The 22,441-nt window shown below is 43.4% G+C and overlaps 1 protein-coding gene across 1 annotated transcript in view; it reads right to left on the bottom strand.

The window, feature by feature from the left end:
* Positions 1 to 19,982, bottom strand: part of MINAR1 (membrane integral NOTCH2 associated receptor 1) — a 235,533-nt gene extending 215,551 nt beyond the window's left edge. The window contains exon 1 of the mRNA XM_069766479.1: positions 19,087 to 19,982. The gene's annotated coding sequence lies outside the window, so the exon portion shown is untranslated. The remainder of the gene's footprint in view (positions 1 to 19,086) is intronic.
* Positions 19,983 to 22,441: the final 2,459 nt, after the last annotated feature.

The raw sequence follows: 22,441 nt of genomic DNA, 5'->3' as shown, positions 1-22,441 counted from the left end.
TGTAGCAATCAGCACAGTAAGTAACACATCGCTGGAATTAGGTTCTTTATCTCCATCATGCGGCTCTCAGATGGTGAAGAAAAACCTGTTGACAGATCCTCTTTAAAAGATAGTTACTCCACCTACATCTGCTAAATACTGTAAATGTGAGGTATGAAAATTAGGTTTTTTTTATCATATCATCATAAATCAAAATAAAGGATTACAGTTGTTGGTGACGGTAATATTTATAGAAGATAAGCTAGATGATAAGCACATCTACCAGCCACAGCTATAGGACGAAAAAGATCACTGATGGAGGCAAGTTTGGTCCTATTAAACCCCTTACGGGAAGCCCAGTTTGGTTGCCAGTAGTGTTGAGCATTCCGATACCGCAAGTATCGGGTATCGGCCGATACTTGCGGTATCGGAATTCCGATACCGAGATCCGATACTTTTGTGGTATCGGGTATCGGTATCGGATACATAGAGATGTGTAAAATAAAGAATTAAAATAAAAAATATTGATATATTTACCTCTCCGGCGGCCCCTGGACTCAGCGCGGGTAACCGGCAGGCTTCGTTGTTCAAAATCAGCGCTTTTAGGACCTGAGAATCACGTCCCGGCTTCTGATTGGTCGCGGGCCGCCCATGTGACCGCCACGCGACCAATCACAAGCCGCGACGTCACCGCAAGCTATTAGCGCGCTCATTTTTGAAAAATGAGCGCGTTAATGACTTTCAAAGACGTAGCAGCTTGTGATTGGTCGCGGCCACGCGACCAATCACAAGCCGCGACGTCACCGCAAGCTATTAACGCGCTCATTTTTAAAAATGAGCGCGTTAATGGCTTTCAAAGACGTAGCGGCTTGTGATTGGTCGCGTGGCCGCGACCAATCACAAGCCGCGACGTCACCACAAGCTATTAACGCGCTCATTTTTAAAAATGAGCGCGTTAATGGCTTTCAAAGACGTAGCGGCTTGTGATTGGTCGTGGCCGCGACCAATCACAAGCCGCGACGTCACCGCAAGCTATTAACGCGCTCATTTTTAAAAATGAGCGCGTTAATGGCTTTCAAAGACGTAGCGGCTTGTGATTGGTCGCGTGGCCGCGACCAATCACAAGCCGCGACGTCACCGCAAGCTATTAACGCGCTCATTTTTAAAAATGAGCGCGTTAATGGCTTTCAAAGACGTAGCGGCTTGTGATTGGTCGCGTGGCCGCGACCAATCACAAGCCGCGACGTCACCGCAAGCTATTAACGCGCTCATTTTTAAAAAAATGACCCCTATACTATTATATTGCAAAGAGCCCCTATACTGTTATTGCACAGAGGTCCTAATCTGTCTGTGCCTGCCCGTGGCTCAAAATCAATGTAATGAAAGTGAATATGTTATTACTCATATTGTTACAAAGGGTGTTGGGACTTCAAGCACTAACCAGGTAACTAGAACTAGGGGTGCCCTGGTCAATCTCTGTCCCCCAGATTATTCCTGAAGAAGAAGACGCCAGGTTCTCGTGTCTTGCTATGCTCACTAATCTACCCTGATCTGTCCCCACCCAGGGTAGTGGGAAGCTGAAGAGTGTAGGAATACACTAACCAGACAAACAATGGAATATGGACAATGATAAATGAAAATACCAATGATACAAAATACACACACACACACACACCAAACAAACAAACAGAGTGGGTTACAGGGAGTTAAAGGAAGGAGAAACCAAGTAGGAGAGGATGAGGATGTGCACACAGACAAAACTCCAAGCAACAATCTCCTGAACAATCTCCAAACACCAACCACGAACAACACCTCCCACTCCAAACTAGGTAGTAAGAACTAACACTGGCAATTTCTATGTGCCAGAGGCGAGCTTCAAAGGGAAGTGGCCAACACTGAACAGCTGAGAAAATCCAGATAGGAAAGCTCCAGGAGTTTCAACTGAACAGATTAACCCTTGCACCACCAGCAAGGAAGAAACTGCACTGTTTAATAAGATGGTGAAGTATGTCTAACCGGCACAGCAGTGCGTGATTTCAGGCACCGCAGTCTTCTGACCCTCTCTGTTGCAGTATCCCCTTGCCCCATGCCCATTTCTTAATTTGGTCAAATCACAAGAAATCAGAAGTCCTCAAATTAGGGAAATTTTTTTAGGTACATACAAGTCTGGTACTAGGTGACATAGTCAGAGTGAGAGCTGTGGAAGCTTTGTCGATTTTACCCTAGGCCTGATGAGGGTAGAGCATGTTTACTAAGATCATCATGTCCTGAAGTCCAGTGGGCTCTGGCCTGCTCTCATATTTGCTTGGTGCTGACACTAGTCCCATGTGTGGCTACTTTATGTGTTTCTATGTGTTTGGATATTCTCAGAACCAAAGCCATATGAGCTAAGGTAGAGAACATGGGGCAAACAGATTTATAGAATACCTGTAGGTCATTCTAAACAATAAGAAAATGTGAGAACAAACAGAGTCCTCCAAAACTGATTCTCATAATAAAAATAATTTTAGTCAGATACGCAAATTTTGTTAAAAAACATTAAAAATTGGAAATGCAACCTAGCCAAAGAAATGACGAGAAAAAGCACAAACACTGAACGTGATAATGATTTTGTAAACTAAATACAATAATACAAGTTATACAAGATAACAAACATCGTATAATGACCCAACAGACAGACTAAAGTAGAATGGGGATAATAAAGATATTAAGATGTGGTGATATTAAATACAATATCATCTATACTGGTCATAATGATCATATGACCAACCTGAAGAACAGTGTGAAGATTAGGTAAAGTGCATAGTGCGAATAGAATCAATAAGATATTGATACCTGTCTTCAGCCAGGTTGTATTTTAACTACCTCTGATATTCTCACTGTTGTTGTGTTTCATGTGACCATCTCACGTTATGGTGTGCACGTTGTTCTCTGGTTTCCCTTTGAAGGCTGAATTTTATTGATGTTATCATACTGTGAAACAAATTTTCTCTATATATTTTTGCCTTCAGATGGAAACGGACAGAATTGATATATAACTGGATACTGTATTAATAGAGTTATTTTGTCTATATATCCTATTGATTCTATTTGCACTATGCACTTTACCTAATCTTTACACTGTACTTCAGATTGGTCATATGATCATTATGACCAGTATAGATGATATTGTATTTAATATCACCACATCTTCATATCTTTATTATCCCCATTCTACTTTAGTCTGTCTGTTGGGTCATTATACGATGTTTGTTATCCTGTATAACTTGTATTATTGTATATAGTTTACAAAATCATTATCACGTTCAGTGTTTGCGCTTTTTCTCATCTTTTTTGTGGCTAGGTTGCATTTCCAATTTTTAATGTTTTTTAACAAAATTTGAGTATCGGAAAAAAATTATTTTTATTATGAGAATCAGTTTTGCAGGACTCTGTTCTCACATTTTCTTCGGTTGCCCTATGGTCCTCCGTTTTGAGACTTTTTTCTCGCTGATCCTTTTCTGTTCATTCTAAACAATAGTCAGACGCTGCCATTATCATTCCATAATAACTGGGTGATTTATTATTTTTGCATTTTGTACTCTGTCTTCTATCCCCTTCTATTTATCTCTGTACCTCTAAGAGCCATATTTTTTTTTAATTATTCTCCTGACAGCCATATGACAGTTTATTTCTTTAGCACCATTTATTTTACCATGGATTTTTTTCTTGTTTTTCAGTATATTATAAGTAGTGTAAAATTATGAAAAAACTACACTCCCTTTAAAATCACATTATATCGTCTTAAAGAAGCACTGCATTGAAGATTTTTTAAAATAAATTTGTGTATATGTGCATGTAATGTAGTGTAGTGTGTATGCTAATATACTCACCTACCACTGCTGTTTTCGGAAGCCAGTGCCGTTCTGCTCCTCTTCTCAGTGACGCCACCCCTCTGCAGACTCTAGGGGATACACTGCGCTCTGGGTGACCTGAAATTGGGTTTTAAAACGTGAAACTATAGGGTGTCAGAATGATGACCCATAGACTTACTTTGTGAAAACCACTTCCGGGTCATGCATAGAGCAAGCCGGATAGTCTGAAGTGCCGTGACCTCACTGAGAAGAGGAGAGGAGCGACGCTCGATCCTGGAGAAGGAGGCGATAGGCAAGTTTATTAACAAACACACACTACAGGGTGGGCCATTTATATGTATACAACAGGGTGGGCAATTTATATGTATGCAATATGGTTGGCCATTTATAAAGTTGCATTAAAAAATGGCCGACTTCAAAATGGCCGCCATGGTCACCACCCATCTTGAAAAGTTTTCCACCTCCCATATACTAATGTGCCACAAACAGGAAATTGATATCACCAACCATTCCCATTTTATTTAGGGGTATCCATAAACATGGCTCACCCGTGTATATCCATATAAATGGCCCACCCTGTAGATTGCATACACATATACACAGATTTATTTAAAAAATATTTATTGGAGTGCTTTTCCTTTGAGGTTTAGCCACACACAAGACTTTACAGGAAAACCAAATTGGCAGTGATGATGATGAGTCCTTCAGTTAGCCTCCAGCTGCCATAAGGCAAACCATAGGCACCCAGTGATTACGTTGCAGTGGGGTGTGACCTGGAACGGACCTCTAGCAGAACCATACAGTTTAAATGCTACTGGCAGTGATTAACTGTGACATTTAGGGTGTTACCAGTAGTTCTAGTTGTTACTGTTAGAAGCAGTTGCCGGCTGCGTAACACAGACGGCATCAGCCCTGTGTGGAGCAGGCTCAGCTGCTGAACTCGCTTATCACACCCCAACCTGATCTATCACAGATATATGAGGGGTGAGGGGACGCTAGGATCACCATCTAACATCTGGTAATTATGTTGTTATCATCTGTTTGGATGCATTGCCTGGTTATACCCTACGAGTGTATAGAATAGCATCACTGTTTTTGCAGATATAATGTCATTCAAAAAGGGGTTTATATGCATGATTATGTGCGAATACCATGTATACCATCTATAATATATAGAAACTTCTCTTACATTTACCCTTGCCCCTTTTATCTATGATGAATTTTTCACGATGTATTCTAGCGTCCCCTAAACGGCATTTTGCTTTTTTTATTAATGTTGTTCATTGTCATTGTGGCTTAATTAATTAATAAATATTATTTTTGATTAGATTGATTGGGATCTCTTCTTTATCCTACACATCTATTGGTACGGGACATGTTGTTTCAGTTTGATGATGTGCCCTAGGTATCATTGGACATCTGTTGATTTTAGATCACTAGTAAACCTGCTGCCATATTCATGAGCTCTGTGCCCATCACTGATTGCATTGGCAGAAAGCTGCCGGTCAGAGGTGTGAACAAGGTTATACAGAGCACAGTATTCAGTCAAAAGGTAGCTCTACAGCAGATAAAACAGTGATTTTATAAAAACTGCAGCAAGTAGCCCAATAAGGTGCACGGCGCTGGAATCAGGGTCTCTGCCCCTAAATCATGCTGCTTTGAGGGACAAAATCCTGGTGACAGATTCCCTCTAACACAAGGGCTCAGGGTGCCCATACCCCTAGTGTACAATCAATACGTATTCGTGCACATGTTTGGGCACGCTAATAAATGACTTTAATGCTATTGCTCAGGTTTGCACAATCGATATCTGTTTATTCTCGCTATTGAATGACTTTAATGCTGTTTAATGCTATTGATCAAGTTTTCACTTGTTTTTGCAGTAGACAACTATTCTGCCAAAAGACCTATCTGAGTGAAATCTAAAGCCTCCCGATGGCACAGAAATCCCAGTAGAATCAATGGTTACTGTACATTTCTGTACATTTTATTCCAAAGAATTATAGGAGAGAAAACTGCCAGTGTGAATGCAGCCTTAATCATATGCAGCATATAGAATAACACAGTATTGCTAAATATGGACTAAATAATGTTTGTAGTAATATTTTAATACAGAAACGAATCAGTCACTAGGCATTTGAGGATGCATGGTGGTGGCACAGGTTTTCTACGTTTGGGGTATTTGAGGATGCATGGTGGTGGCACAGGTTTTATACGTTTGGGATATTTGAGGATGCATGGTGGTGGCACAGGTTTTATACGTTTGGGGTATTTGAGGATGCATGGTGGTGGCACAGGTTTTATACGTTTGGGGTATTTGAGGATGCATGGTGGTGGCACAGGTTTTATACGTTTGGGATATTTGAGGATGCATGGTGGTGGCACAGGTTTTATACGTTTGGGGTATTTGAGGATGCATGGTGGTGGCACAGGTTTTATACGTTTGGGGCATTTGAGGATGCATGGTGGTGGCACAGGTTTTATACGTTTGGGGTATTTGAGGATGCATGGTGGTGGCACAGGTTTTATACGTTTGGGATATTTGAGGATGCATGGTGGTGGCACAGGTTTTATACGTTTGGGGTATTTGAGGATGCATGGTGGTGGCACAGGTTTTATACGTTTGGGGCATTTGAGGATGCATGGTGGTGGCACAGGTTTTATACGTTTGGGGTATTTGAGGATGCATGGTGGTGGCACAGGTTTTATACGTTTGGGGTATTTGAGGATGCATGGTGGTGGCACAGGTTTTATACGTTTGGGGCATTTGAGGATGCATGGTGGTGGCACAGGTTTTATACGTTTGGGATATTTGAGGATGCATTGTGGTGGCACAGGTTTTATACGTTTGGGGTATTTGAGGATGCATGGTGGTGGCACAGGTTTTATACGTTTGGGGCATTTGAGGATGCATGGTGGTGGCACAGGTTTTATATGTTTGGGATATTTGAGGATGCATTGTGGTGGCACAGGTTTTATACGTTTGGGGTATTTGAGGATGCATGGTGGTGGCACAGGTTTTATACGTTTGGGGTATTTGAGAATGCATGGTGGTGGCACAGGTTTTATACGTTTGGGGTATTTGAGGATGCATGGTGGTGGCAAAAGTTTTCTACGTTTGGGGTATTTGAGGATGCATGGTGGTGGCACAGGTTTTATACGTTTGGGGTATTTGAGGATGCATGGTGGTGGCACAGGTTTTATACGTTTGGGGCATTTGAGGATGCATGGTGGTGGCACAGGTTTTATACGTTTGGGATATTTGAGGATGCATGGTGGTGGCACAGGTTTTCTACGTTTGGGGTATTTGAGGATGCATGGTGGTGGCACAGGTTTTATACGTTTGGGGTATTTGAGGATGCATGGTGGTGGCACAGGTTTTATACGTTTGGGGTATTTGAGAATGCATGGTGGTGGCACAGGTTTTCTACGTTTGGGGTATTTGAGGATGCATGGTGGTGGCACAGGTTTTATACCTTTGGGATATTTGAGGGTGCATGGTGGTGGCACAGGTTTTATACGTTTGGGGTATTTGAGGATGCATGGTGGTGGCACAGGTTTTCTACATTTGGGGTATTTGAGGATGCATGGTGGTGGCATAGGTTTTATACGTTTGGGGTATTTGAGGATGCATGGTGGTGGCACAGGTTTTCTACATTTGGGGTATTTGAGGGTGCATGGTTGTGGCACAGGTTTTATACGTTTGGGATATTTGAGGATGCATGGTGGTGGCACAGGTTTTCTACATTTGGGATATTTGAGGATGCATGGTGGTGGCATAGGTTTTATACGTTTGGGGTATTTGAGGATGCATGGTTGTGGCACAGGTTTTATACGTTTGGGATATTTGAGGATGCATGGTGGTGGCACAGGTTTTCTACATTTGGGGTATTTGAGGATGCATGGTGGTGGCACAGGTTTTCTACATTTGGGATATTTGAGGATGCATGGTGGTGGCACAGGTTTTCTACATTTGGGGTATTTGAGGATGCATGGTGGTGGCACAGGTTTTATACGTTTGGGGTATTTGAGGATGCATGGTTGTAGCACAGGTTTTATATGTTTGGGATATTTGAGGATGCATAGTGGTGGCACAGGTTTTCTACATTTGGGGTATTTGAGGATGCATGGTGGTGGCACAGGTTTTCTACATTTGGGATATTTGAGGATGCATGGTGGTGGCACAGGTTTTCTACATTTGGGGTATTTGAGGATGCATGGTGGTGGCACAGGTTTTCTACATTTGGGATATTTGAGGATGCATGGTGGTGGCACATGTTTTCTACATTTGGGATATTTGAGGATGCATGGTGGTGGCACAGGTTTTCTACATTTGGGATATTTGAGGATGCATGGTGGTGGCACAGGTTTTCTACATTTGGGGTATTTGAGGATGCATGGTGGTGGCATAGGGTTTTTTCGTTTGGGGTATTTGAGGATGCATGGTGGTGGCACAGGTTTTATATGTTTGGGATATTTGAGGATGCATTGTTGTGGCACAGGTTTTATACGTTTGGGGTATTTGAGGGTGCATGGTGGTGGAGCAGGTTTTATACGTTTTGGAGTATTTGAGGGTGCATGGTTGTGGCACAGGTTTTCTACATTTGAGATATTTGAGGGTGCATGGTTGTGGCACAGGTTTTCTACGTTTGGGATATTTGAGGAAACATGGTTGTGGCGCAGGATTTCTATGTTTGGGGTATTTGAGAATGCATGGTGATGGCACAGGTTTTCTACATTTAGGGTATTTGAGGATGCACGGTGGTGGCACAGGTTTTCTACGTTTGGGGTATTTGAGGAAACACGGTTGTGGCGCAGGTTTTCTACGTTTGGGATATTTGAGGCGCACGTATTCTACATTTGGGGTATTTGAGGATGCATGGTCTTGGCGCAGGTTTTCTAAGTTTCAGCTGTTCTGGTTTTTTGACCGATGTCCAGAGATGTGATGTATAATCTCATTGTGATCACTGATCTTTCTAGAGACTTGTCATTGTAATGCAAACACAGTTACCAAAGCCAAAGTCTGAGAAAGTGTGTGAGAAGGGGAAGCACGACCCAAGCCCCATCCTCCCCAGTTCTTTTTCAATAGAAGCTATACAAGCTAGTGCACTTGTTACACTTCATCAGTAATGGATTTTAGTTAGAAGGGTTCTCTGCTTTGAACTCTTTGTTATAAGCCCTGTTAGGCTAATGGTAGAGGTCATGTGTGTCTTTGGAGAACCATAGCTACGCAATGAAGATGACTGAATTAGTAAAAACTTGCTTTGCCTGGTTAGAGAGACTTATTACTTGAGATGGGGATATTTGAGCCAGACAAGTACTTACTGTAACATTTGCTTTTAGCTCTGTCCGAATTCTCCCATATATGCTTTTGTGTAAAAGAGATCATCAAATTATTATGGTTTTTTTTCCGAAGTGAAGTGTACTTGTAATAAATTGTACACCAATGAATTCAGATGCACACAGATACTAATTCATTTAAAATTCTGTGCCCTTAGTAACAGCACTGAAGATCCACGCAGAACATATGCCCTGACTTCTGGCCAAGTTCCCCAGTTCTCTGGGCGAGCACAGATTTGATAAGTATCACCGATACCCACCACTCTTCTCTGTCCGGTTGTTATGTTTGCTAATGACAGGTGTTATGAAGGCAATCCAGAAACACAGTGTGCTTAGCGATCAGAGCGCACACAGTGATCTGACAAATACCCAAAAATACAAGAACGAGCTCTGAGACGTGGAAACTCTGTAGACTGCACACCTGATCCTATCCTAAACACAACTAAAAGCGGCTGTGGATTGCGCCTAACAACTACCTAGGCAACTCGGCACAGCCTAAGAAACTAGCTAGCCTGAAGATAGAAAAATAGGCCTGACTTGCCCCAGAGAAATTCCCCAAAGGAAAAGGCAGCCCCCCACATATAATGACTGTGAGTAAGATGAAAAGACAAAACGTAGGGATGAAATAGATTCAGCAAAGTGGGGCCCGATATTCTAGGACAGAGTGAGGACAGTAAAGCGAACTTTGCAGTCTACAAAAAACCCTAAAGCAAAACCACGCAAAGGGGGCAAAAAAAACCCACCGTGCCGAACTAACGGCACGGCGGTACACCCTTTGCGTCTCAGAGCTTCCAGCAAAACAAAAGACAAGCTGGACAGAAAAAAAGCAACAAAAAAAAGCAAAAGGCACTTAGCTATACAGAGCAGCAGGTCACAGGAACAATCAGGAGAAGCTCAGATCCAACACTGAAACATTGACAAGGAGCAAGGATAGCAGCATCAGGCGGAGTTAAGTAATGAAGCAGTTAACGAGCTCACCAGAACACCTGAGGGAGGAAGCTCAGAAGCTGCAGTACCACTTGTGACCACAGGAGTGAATTCAGCCACAGAATTCACAACAGTACCCCCCCCTTGAGGAGGGGTCACCGAACCCTCACCAGAGCCCCCAGGCCGACCAGGATGAGCCGCATGAAAGGCACGAACAAGATCGGAAGCATGAACATCAGAGGCAAAAACCCAGGAATTATCTTCCTGAGCATAACCCTTCCATTTAACCAGATACTGGAGTTTCCGTCTAGAAACACGAGAATCCAAAATCTTCTCCACAATATACTCCAATTCCCCCTCCACCAAAACCGGGGCAGGAGGCTCAACAGATGGAAGCATAGGTGCCACGTATCTCCGCAACAACGACCTATGGAATACATTATGTATGGAAAAGGAGTCTGGGAGGGTCAAACGAAAAGACACAGGATTGAGAACCTCAGAAATCCTATACGGACCAATAAAACGAGGTTTAAATTTAGGAGAGGAAACCTTCATAGGAATATGACGAGAAGATAACCAAACCAGATCCCCAACACGAAGTCGGGGACCCACACGGCGTCTGCGATTAGCGAAAAGTTGAGCTTTCTCCTGGGACAAGATCAAATTGTCCACTACCTGAGTCCAGATCTGCTGCAACCTATCCACCACAGAATCCACACCAGGACAGTCCGAAGACTCAACCTGTCCTGAAGAGAAACGAGGATGGAACCCAGAATTGCAAAAAAATGGAGAAACCAAGGTAGCCGAGCTGGCCCGATTATTAAGGGCGAACTCAGCCAACGGCAAAAAGGACACCCAATCATCCTGGTCTGCAGAAACAAAACATCTCAGATATGTTTCCAAGGTCTGATTGGTTCGTTCGGTCTGGCCATTAGTCTGAGGATGGAAAGCCGAGGAAAAGGATAGGTCAATGCCCATCCTACCACAAAAGGCTCGCCAAAACCTTGAAACAAACTGGGAACCTCTGTCAGAAACAATATTCTTAGGAATGCCATGCAACCGAACCACATGCTGAAAGAACAAAGGTACCAAATCAGAGGAGGAAGGCAATTTAGCCAAGGGCACCAGATGGACCATTTTAGAAAAGCGATCACAGACCACCCAAATGACTGACATCTTTTGAGAAACGGGAAGGTCAGAAATGAAATCCATCGAAATATGTGTCCAAGGCCTCTTTGGGACCAGCAAGGGCAAAAGCAACCCACTGGCACGAGAACAGCAGGGCTTAGCCCTAGCACAAATCCCACAGGACTGCACAAAAGTACGTACATCCCGTGACAGAGATGGCCACCAGAAGGATCTAGCCACTAACTCTCTGGTACCAAAGATTCCAGGATGACCAGCCAACACCGAACAATGAAGTTCAGAGATAAGTTTATTAGTCCACCTATCACGGACGAACAGTTTCTCTGCTGGACAACGATCAGGTTTATTCGCCTGAAATTTTTGCAGCACCCGCCGCAAATCAGGGGAGATGGCAGACACAATGACTCCTTCCTTGAGGATACCCGCTGGCTCAGATAAACCCGGAGAGTCGGCCACAAAACTCCTAGACAGAGCATCCGCCTTCACATTTTTAGAGCCCGGAAGGTACGAAATTACAAAGTCGAAGCGGGCAAAAAATAACGACCAACGGGCCTGTCTAGGATTCAAGCGCTTGGCAGACTCGAGATAAGTCAAGTTCTTATGATCAGTCAATACCACCACGCGATGCTTAGCTCCTTCAAGCCAATGACGCCACTCCTCGAATGCCCACTTCATGGCCAGCAACTCTCGATTGCCCACATCATAATTACGCTCAGCGGGCGAAAACTTCCTGGAAAAGAAAGCACATGGTTTCATCACTGAGCAATCAGAACCTCTCTGTGACAAAACCGCCCCTGCTCCAATCTCAGAAGCATCAACCTCGACCTGGAATGGAAGAGAAACATCTGGCTGACACAACACAGGGGCAGAACAAAAACGACGCTTCAACTCCTGAAAAGCTTCCACAGCAGCAGAAGACCAATTAACCAAATCAGCACCCTTCTTGGTCAAATCGGTCAATGGTTTGGCACTGCTAGAAAAATTACAGATGAAGCGACGATAAAAATTAGCAAAGCCCAGGAACTTTTGCAGACTTTTCAGAGATGTCGGCTGAATCCAATCCTGGATGGCTTGGACCTTAACTGGATCCATCTCGATAGTAGAAGGGGTAAAGATGAACCCTAAAAATGAAACTTTCTGCACACCGAAGAGACACTTTGATCCCTTCACAAACAAAGAGTTAGCACGCAGGACCTGAAAAACCATTCTGACCTGCTTCACATGAGACTCCCAATCATCTGAGAAGATCAAAATGTCATCCAAGTAAACAATCAGGAATTTATCCAGATACTCACGGAAGATGTCATGCATAAAAGACTGAAACACAGATGGAGCATTGGCAAGTCCGAACGGCATCACTAGATACTCAAAATGACCCTCGGGCGTATTGAATGCAGTTTTCCATTCATCTCCTTGCCTGATTCTCACCAGATTATACGCACCACGAAGATCTATCTTAGTGAACCAACTAGCCCCCTTAATCCGAGCAAACAAGTCAGATAACAATGGCAAGGGATACTGAAATTTAACAGTGATCTTATTAAGAAGGCGGTAATCAATACACGGTCTCAGCGAACCATCCTTCTTGGCTACAAAGAAGAACCCTGCTCCCAGTGGTGATGACGATGGGCGAATATGTCCCTTCTCCAGGGATTCCTTCACATAACTGCGCATAGCGGCGTGTTCGGGCACGGATAAATTAAATAATCGACCTTTAGGGAATTTACTACCAGGAATCAAATTGATAGCACAATCACAATCCCTATGCGGAGGTAGAGCATCGGACTTGGGCTCTTCAAATACATCCTGATAATCAGACAAGAACTCTGGGACCTCAGAAGGGGTGGATGACGAAATCGACAAAAATGGAACATCACCATGTACCCCCTGACAACCCCAGCTGGATACCGACATGGAATTCCAATCCAATACTGGATTATGGGTTTGTAGCCATGGCAACCCCAACACGACCACATCATGCAGATTATGCAACACCAGAAAGCGAATAACTTCCTGATGTGCAGGAGCCATGCACATGGTCAGCTGGGCCCAGTATTGAGGTTTATTCTTGGCCAAAGGTGTAGCATCAATTCCTCTCAATGGAATAGGACACCGCAAAGGCTCCAAGAAAAACCCACAACGTTTAGCATAATCCAAATCCATCAGATTCAGGGCAGCGCCCGAATCCACAAACGCCATGACAGAAAACGACGACAAAGAGCATATCAAGGTAATGGACAGAAGGAATTTGGACTGTACAGTACCAATGACGGCAGACCTAGTGGACCGCTTAGTGCGCTTAGGACAATCAGAAATAGCATGAGTGGAATCACCACAGTAGAAACACAGACCATTCAGACGTCTGTATTCCTGCCGTTCAACTCTAGTCATAGTCCTATCGCACTGCATAGGCTCAGGTTTAACCTCAGGCAGTACCGCCAAATGGTGCACAGATTTACGCTCGCGCAAGCGTCGACCGATCTGAATGGCCAAAGACAAAGACTCATTCAAACCAGCAGGCATAGGAAATCCCACCATGACATCCTTAAGAGCCTCAGAGAGACCCTTTCTGAACAAAGCTGCCAGCGCAGATTCATTCCACAGAGTGAGTACTGACCATTTCCTAAATTTCTGACAATATACTTCTATATCATCCTGACCCTGGCACAAAGCCAGCAAATTTTTCTCAGCCTGATCCACTGAATTAGGCTCATCGTACAGCAATCCGAGCGCCAGGAAAAACGCATCGACACTACTCAATGCAGGGTCTCCTGGCGCAAGAGAAAATGCCCAGTCTTGAGGGTCGCCGAGCAAAAAAGAAATAATAATCAAAACCTGTTGAATAGGATTACCAGAAGAATGAGGTTTCAAGGCCAGAAATAGCTTACAATTATTTTTGAAACTTAGAAACTTAGTTCTATCTCCAAAAAACAAATCAGGAATAGGAATTCTTGGTTCTAACATAGATTTCTGATCAATAGTATCTTGAATTTTTTGTACATTTATAACGAGATTATCCATTGAAGAGCACAGACCCTGAATATCCATGTCCACACCTGTGTCCAGAATAACCCAAATGTCTAGGGGAAAAAAAAAAATGAACACAGAGCAGAAAAAAAAAAAAAAAAAAAATGATGTCAGAACTTTTTCTTTCCCTCTATTGAGAATCATTAGTTTGGCTCCTTGTACTGTTATGTTTGCTAATGACAGGTGTTATGAAGGCAATCCAGAAACACAGTGTGCTTAGCGATCAGAGCGCACACAGTGATCTGACAAATACCCAAAAATACAAGAACGAGCTCTGAGACGTGGAAACTCTGTAGACTGCACACCTGATCCTATCCTAAACACAACTAAAAGCGGCTGTGGATTGCGCCTAACAACTACCTAGGCAACTCGGCACAGCCTAAGAAACTAGCTAGCCTGAAGATAGAAAAATAGGCCTGACTTGCCCCAGAGAAATTCCCCAAAGGAAAAGGCAGCCCCCCACATATAATGACTGTGAGTAAGATGAAAAGACAAAACGTAGGGATGAAATAGATTCAGCAAAGTGGGGCCCGATATTCTAGGACAGAGCGAGGACAGTAAAGCGAACTTTGCAGTCTACAAAAAACCCTAAAGCAAAACCACGCAAAGGGGGCAAAAAAAACCCACCGTGCCGAACTAACGGCACGGCGGTACACCCTTTGCGTCTCAGAGCTTCCAGCAAAACAAAAGACAAGCTGGACAGAAAAAAAGCAACAAAAAAAAGCAAAAGGCACTTAGCTATACAGAGCAGCAGGTCACAGGAACAATCAGGAGAAGCTCAGATCCAACACTGAAACATTGACAAGGAGCAAGGATAGCAGCATCAGGCGGAGTTAAGTAATGAAGCAGTTAACGAGCTCACCAGAACACCTGAGGGAGGAAGCTCAGAAGCTGCAGTACCACTTGTGACCACAGGATTGAATTGAGCCACAGAATTCACAACACCGGTAGGCTGCCAGCTGGTGTATACCAATGCCTATAAAACTTTATTGTCCCACCTCAGGTGGTGCAATTGCGGCACCCCAGGGTCCTGGTCATCGCAGTGGTATTGCTTTTCTCTCAAGGAGAGTGATGCTACGTTTGGAGGCAAAGAAGGATAACTGCATCCAGGTACCACAAACATGCAACATGTTCACACTCCAAACCAGAAGGGGGAGCTCTAAGCCTGTTTAAGGTGAACTCCTCGATAAGAATATCCTGATCTGGAGGGAAAGGGTCAGTTCCTGTCAGAGAGACAGAGAGAAAGGAAGCAGAGGAGCCATGTAGCCTGAAGTGCTACAGCTCCTGGGAAGAGACATTCAGAAGGCAGAACTGTACTGCAGTGAGCGTGAAGGAAGTCAAAGCAAAGAAGAGGATACCAGAAGGGGACCAGCCCTGCACAGGCTGCCTCCTTCTGAGGTGCAAAATCCTGGTACCAGAACACCGAGGGAATAAGGATCTTTATGCTTTACTTCAGAGACCGGCAGGACAGCTAATTGCAAGTTACCTGTCCGCACCTACACCCAGGAGGCACGGTGGCACCCGTCAGAGGCCGGGGCGTAATAGAGTCCCTATAAACAGGCTCAAGCCACCAGTCATATGGGTTTTATCCTATCTGACTACGGGGGACAGAGAGAGAGACACCACATCTGTGAGACCCTTATGTGAAGCCATAGGCAGTAAGGGACTATACCACTACAGCGCAAGGGAAGGCTACTGATTTCCACCTGGACAAGGGGACTCTGGACTTGCCTCCAAAGCGGCCGGACTCTGCCTGCCCTGTGATCTGGTGCTCTGGACTGTTGATGCTGAAGTCTTCAGTAAAGGTAAAGAGACTGCAACCTGGTGTCCTCGTTCTTCTCTGCGCCTCTCACCATACCATCATCTACCCACCTGGAAGCCCTGGGGACATACTTCACCTGTGGGAAGGTATACCATCTAGCTGCCATAACATCACCCCAGCGGACCCCTTAAAGCAGCGTCGGTCACCCTGACCAAATGCCACAGGTGACATCACAAACACAAACTATATCCCTTTAAAGACCTTTCCCTTTTACACGGACGTCCCAGGGCCACGGACCGGGTCAGCCACCGTGACATCCCCCTGGGAACAGCAGGACCCGATACCGAGTACCCCACGGCCCCATGGGGGCGATCCACAATGATGTCACTGCGTTGCAGCAACTGTGCCGACTTCCTCTCTGTATAGAGAAGAAGAGGATTAGGTGAGTTTAAACCTTATTTTTTTGCCGGAGTGACTCAAAGGTGGCATTATTACTTTTGGTGGGACAATCCGAAGGGGGCAATAGTACTTGCTAAAGGGGGTATTTAGGCATTATTTATGTTATGGGAGCAAACCACACTTCACCACGAGATTCAAGTACAATAATATTCAACTATGCAGAATAACAGTATAATTACCAAAATTAACTTTTCCTTTAATGTTACTTACAATTAAATGCTGGAAAAAATATAGCTCTCCAATCACAAGGGCACAAATTATGTATTCTTATGCAAAGACCTAATAAAGTAAAGTGGATTCATGTAAAATATGAACCTGGATTATTAGCAGCAAGTCTCTAGACGGATGAAATAGGACAAAGGCATAGCACAGAGCTGTGTATAGGAGGATGTACAGTAGCACAAAGAGACTCGTACTGAGCTCAGGCTCTTCATATGGAGCCATATTCCACAGTATTATGGCATAAAAGCTCCTTCATTCGGCATACAAAGCTGCAAATTGGTCAATAATCAGATATAGACTCTAACTCAACATATAGAATAATACGTTACACATATAATACATACCAGAACAGTAAAAGTCTTAGAGGTTATATGGAGCAAGAATATGCCCATATGCACGAGGTTGGAAGCTGATTTTAAGACCAGGTCAACACAATGTATTTGTATTGTGTTTTTCACATACATTTTTATGGGCCACAGGGAATGAACCCAAAAGAGAAAAATGTAGATCTTTAATACTTTCTTTGGACTTTATAATTTTTAGATTTTTCCAGTTTTCCATAAAAAAACAAAACAAAAATAAAAGTGCGAGTCGCGACACAGATACAACCTTGGACATTTTATTGTTCCTTTTGGCAATACGAGTGAAAACTAAGTCCCATACACATAAAAGTAGCTACTAATTTTAAGGCCAATTTGGCCCTCAGAGTGTTGGGGCTCTAAAGTACTAGAAAAAGCATTACTCAGCTGTGTAAGCCTCTGCCACTGCAGCGCCACCTCTTTATTGCTCCCGACCACTGTTTGTTTACACAGCCAGGTGGTCTGCTGTATCACCAATGAGGCGAGTGATTGGCTGCAGCGGTCAGGTGTTGCAGACGGCACATCTCCGCTGTGGAGTGAGGTGGCACAGGAGCAGCAAGGACTTCAATAGGTAAGTAATTCCAGTACCAGTCTATGGGCCAGCTGGATGAGAAAATGGACAACCACTTTAAATATTAACTACTAGATGGCAGCCCGATTCTAAAGAATCGGGAGTCTAGAATCCATATATACTTTATTTATTCAAATGTAAGAATAATACAATTAATAAATAATAGTAAGAAAGAACAAAAATAATAGGCAGTATATGGAAAAAACACCAAACAAAAGTTCAAAATTGGTGTGAAAATGTCACTGAACCACTTCACAACTAAATATATATAGTTTTGGTAAATGGTATTATCATTTTTTTGACGAAATTCGGCAGGAGCTTGAAGAGCAACGTCACTGGGCCCGCCTCCACGCAGTAGAAACTTGCTGTGAGGTAAAAATTCAAAAATCACACCAAAATGGCGGGCGGAGTGTGTCACAGTACGGCACGTTTCTGATTGGTCGCTCGCAGCAGGCGGCAACCAATCAGACACTGGACACTGTTGACATCACTTATCTCCGGACATTAGCTCCGGACATTAGCTCCGGACATTAGCTCCGGACATTAGCTCCGGACATTAGCTCCGGACATTATCTCCGCACATTAGCTCCGGACATTAGCTCCGGACATTAGCTCCGGACATTAGCTCCGGACATTAGCTCCGGACAAAGCCACAGAAGTTGGCACAAATTGCAGGAAGTAGTATTCTAGGCAATTATATATTAGATAAGCCAATACCTTAAGCTCCATATTACAATATAACTGATCTGTCATGTTAATTTTGTAATCTGTGCACAAACTTGAGGCCAATGACTTGAAGATGTTAATATTACTCCTCTACGGTAAGGATCACACACACTTAATAATGTAAACACAAAAATAGGTAAAAAATTCAGCTCATCGCTAAATGGAGAAATGCATGAGAAATCTATCCAATGCTTACACAACTCCAGGCCAATCTACATACTTGAGTAAACAGCGGCAGCGGAAAAATAAAAATAATAGTTACCGTCCTGGCACCAATTGAAAAAATAAAAATATTAATTTTATTTCCGTCTCCTTAAAAAAACAAGGAATCACAAAAACAAGGAATTGGAGGCACATGGCCGCTTGTGCATTTTGACTTCCCACGAGTTCTTAATTAGAGCCCATGCTAAAACACGTAAGGCGTTTTTGGTGCCGGACTTTAACCACTATTTCTATTTTTCCTTTTCTCTTGTGTTTGTGCTCACAAGACATAAAAATAAATCACAGAATCCCTAAATGTGCAAATGCAAGCTCCATGAGTTCCTAATGACCTTCCCCATGCTTAATGTGAATGCCACAAGGATGGGAAGAAAAAAAGATTAGTGTTAATGGACTCCAAGTGTTTCCCCCCTACCGCTGAGCCTTGTGCTCCCCTCATCCAGAACTTGCCAGTCTCCCCTCCCTTGGCCTTTTTCCTGGTCTCCCACCACTTACCTGTAGCTCAGACTGGACGGTAGATTAGGCAAGAATGGGCAGATTATTTTGTTGGTGGGTGAAGGTTGTCTAGGTGTGCGGTATGACGATTGATATATGCGCAGCGCAGAATAACAGTACTATAGCGCTAATATCATATTGTTCGATGTTCTGTGCATGTGTCGCCTGATGGGCTCTTTTGCTGTACTGGAAATGCACAGCTCACTGGGGTGTTATTATAACTCTGCTCAGTTTGGCTGTGTCATAATATTTCCAACGTGTGCCTTAATGTGATCTTTCCTGCAGCGAAATGCCTATGTGTGGTGCTATAGGCAAACAGTCATTTGTGCCTGTCAGCGACAACAGCTGCTCTCAGGTTTTTTTTTTTTTTAAATTAACCGTAAATGTGTGTTAAAAAAGGAAAAAATAAATCTGGTGGTATATGCCTATATAATATGACAGTGAAGACATATAACGGGTGTCGCGAATTGATTGCGGTGTGGATGTGGAGAATTGACCGTATCGTTCTTAGGATGTTGAGTAACGCAGACTGTTGTGTGTGTGTGTGATCGAGTCTGATTTATTGGTGGATGTCTTCCTAGAGGAGTGTTGTTTTGTCTGGTAGGATGTGTGTGGAAGCTGGCGCTGGTGCCGCTATCATGTCTCTTCTATGTGGTCCAGCTTTCAGGTTCAGGCATCCTCAATCCAAGGAGCATCAATGTCTCTTCCTGACATCCTCATCTGCACGAATGAATGAAGGAAGGTGTCCGGCAGACACAAAGCTGAGCCTTGCAGACCAATGCTGCACAATTGACTGCTGCAGAAGTCCTTGCTGCTCATTCTCCCAGGCATCCAGCAGCACCCGGCTGCACTGCTTTCCTGTCACACCATCCCCCTTTCTCCCATTCCATTTTTACATTAGTGTCTCTGGGTCTATCCTGCCGCCTGATTTGTTGCTCTTCTCTATCTTCCCTTCCTTCTCGTTATAACCTTCCACCTCCCACAATCTCGTACCCCTCCTCTTATTTATCATCTCAGGCTGATTTTCAAGGGACACCCATATAATATCTTAAGACTCTGAATGAAGGTTTTGTTGTGGTCCCTCCTTTATTCCCCGAAAGGGAGGAGGAAAGGTGTATCCCTTATGGCTTATGAGATAGATTGCTGATGCCATGTACCTGTGCCTTATATCTAACACGAGCGGGCATGGTGTCATCTATCGCAGCTTACTGCAGTGTGAGATGCATAAGTGCAACCCACAGCCTGTAATGAGGGCACCATAGGGTCTCCTGTGCATGATGCTCTGTGGGCATCTCAAACACGGCACAGCATTCAATTAGCATTAATTAGGAGCTTCCTGGCTGTAGTTGGCTTTCTGGTCAGGTTTGTAGAGAAAGAACATACATACCCTGGATGATTCTAGACTTGTATATAGGAAGAGAGGATTGGTAAGAATACCCCGCCATCGGTTATGTTCTCAACCTTATCAAATGGATAGAATCAATTAACTGGAATTCAGATCAGCGACCATAAAACAAATGAGGCCGCTGTGTGCTTATATGTACACCTGCAAACCTTGAACTTCTCGAGAACCCAGTTGTCTACGGTGTTCGGTCTTAAAATGATGTCTACGTCTTTTCACAGTAGCAATAAAAACATTTTAGAGTTTTATTTTTTACATTTTAACTTTGAAGTCCCTGTTCTTGGTTTAATTTAAAACAAGTGAGTATTTAAGATTAGATTATTGGAGAACTGTTGAAAACGACTGGAGAGATTTATCTTCGGGGTCATATAAAGCATGAATTTTTGGATTGGCAAAAATTAAAGCAAACCTGTAACCAGGTTTAACCGTTATGAGATGCGGCCACCATCTTTCAGGGCTGATATACAGCATACTATAATGCTGTGTATCTGCACACAACCAACCTGAAAAACAACTTTTATTATATTCACCTGAGGGCAGTCCGGTCCGGGGGGGGGGGGGTGTCGCTGGTCTTGATCCTCCCTTCTTCTTGCCATGCCGTCCTCCTTCCTGCTGTGTGTGGATGACGCGTCCCTATATACTCCACACAGTGGAGGCCATATCTCATATCTGTCAAACCTGGTGACAAGTTCCCTTTAAATAAGGTAAATTGTGACACACAAGGCATGATATGTTTGGTGCACCTCAATAAACATGATCAACCATAATATTAAAGCCACTAAAGAGTGAAGTGACTAACTAAAGTGCAAATGTTAACCACCATTAAAAGCTTCTACAATAATACAACAAGCATGGAAGAAAGTTGTTTTATCTGATATACATGATGTTATTTTTTATATAATGTAGATGACCGGATTTGCAACTTACCTTGGGACGGCACCAGGATGAACTGTGGGCCAAGACAAGCTGGTGGTGGGCAGTGTGATACTCTGGGCAATGTTCTACAAGGAAACCTCAAGTTTTAGCATAAAAGTGCATGTTACTTTGACATGTATAACTTACCTAAGCCCCCAAGCCTCCCTTCGACAAACCCGCCCATGGCCACTACTTTATATTTCTGGCCCTGTTAGTGGTTTCTTGCAGTAGATCATTGCGCCCTGCTGCACTACAAAAATGATTCAGGAATGGTTTGTGGAACATGACAACGAGCTCAGAGTGATGACTTGTTCTTCAAATTCCCCAGGTCTCAATCAAGTTGAGCATTTGTGGGATGTGTTGGAAAAAAAAAAAAAAACATGCTTGAGCAAGGGGCGATTTCATGAAACGTGGCTATGTTGACCACCTAATTGTGATTGCTATCAATGTGCTCCTGATTCTAATGGAAAATTTGCTGCAATTGGAACTCCTTTTTGTTATATAGTAAATGTGCCACACTATTTTGCACTTTATTGATGTAATTTTTTGTTTATTTGAAGCTCACATAAGGATCGTGTGCTTTTTTTCTTGTTTATACTGGAAGAACAAGCCCACGGGGCCCATCCTTGCACTACTTAAAGGAAATCTGTCTGCAGATTTGACCCTTAAACATACCGATTTGGATGTCCTTTGCAGGATACATTCTCAGAAAAAGAAGTTTTAATCTGCCATGCATCACAGTTTCAAGGGTCCTCTAGGAGTTTTCTAAGGCCATGTTCACACACTCAGTATTTGGTCAGTATTTTACATCAGTATTAGTAATTAAAAACAGGACTGGGTGAAAAATTCAGAAGTGGTGACGTGTTTCTACTATACTTTTCCTCTGATTGGTCCACATCTGATTTTGGGTTATAAATACCGAAATAAGATACTGACCAAATGCTGAACATGTGAATGTGGCCTAACAGTGAAACACTTCCAAACCCCTTACCTCTGTTCTTGCGTGATGGCTCTACCAATCTGAGAATCGGATTTATT

Source organism: Ranitomeya imitator, chromosome 4, assembly GCF_032444005.1.
Source record: "Ranitomeya imitator isolate aRanImi1 chromosome 4, aRanImi1.pri, whole genome shotgun sequence".
In the NCBI taxonomy this organism is placed as follows: Eukaryota; Metazoa; Chordata; class Amphibia; order Anura; family Dendrobatidae; genus Ranitomeya; species Ranitomeya imitator.
Note: the sequence above shows the minus strand (reverse complement) of the source record. Positions and strands in the feature narration are given on the sequence as shown.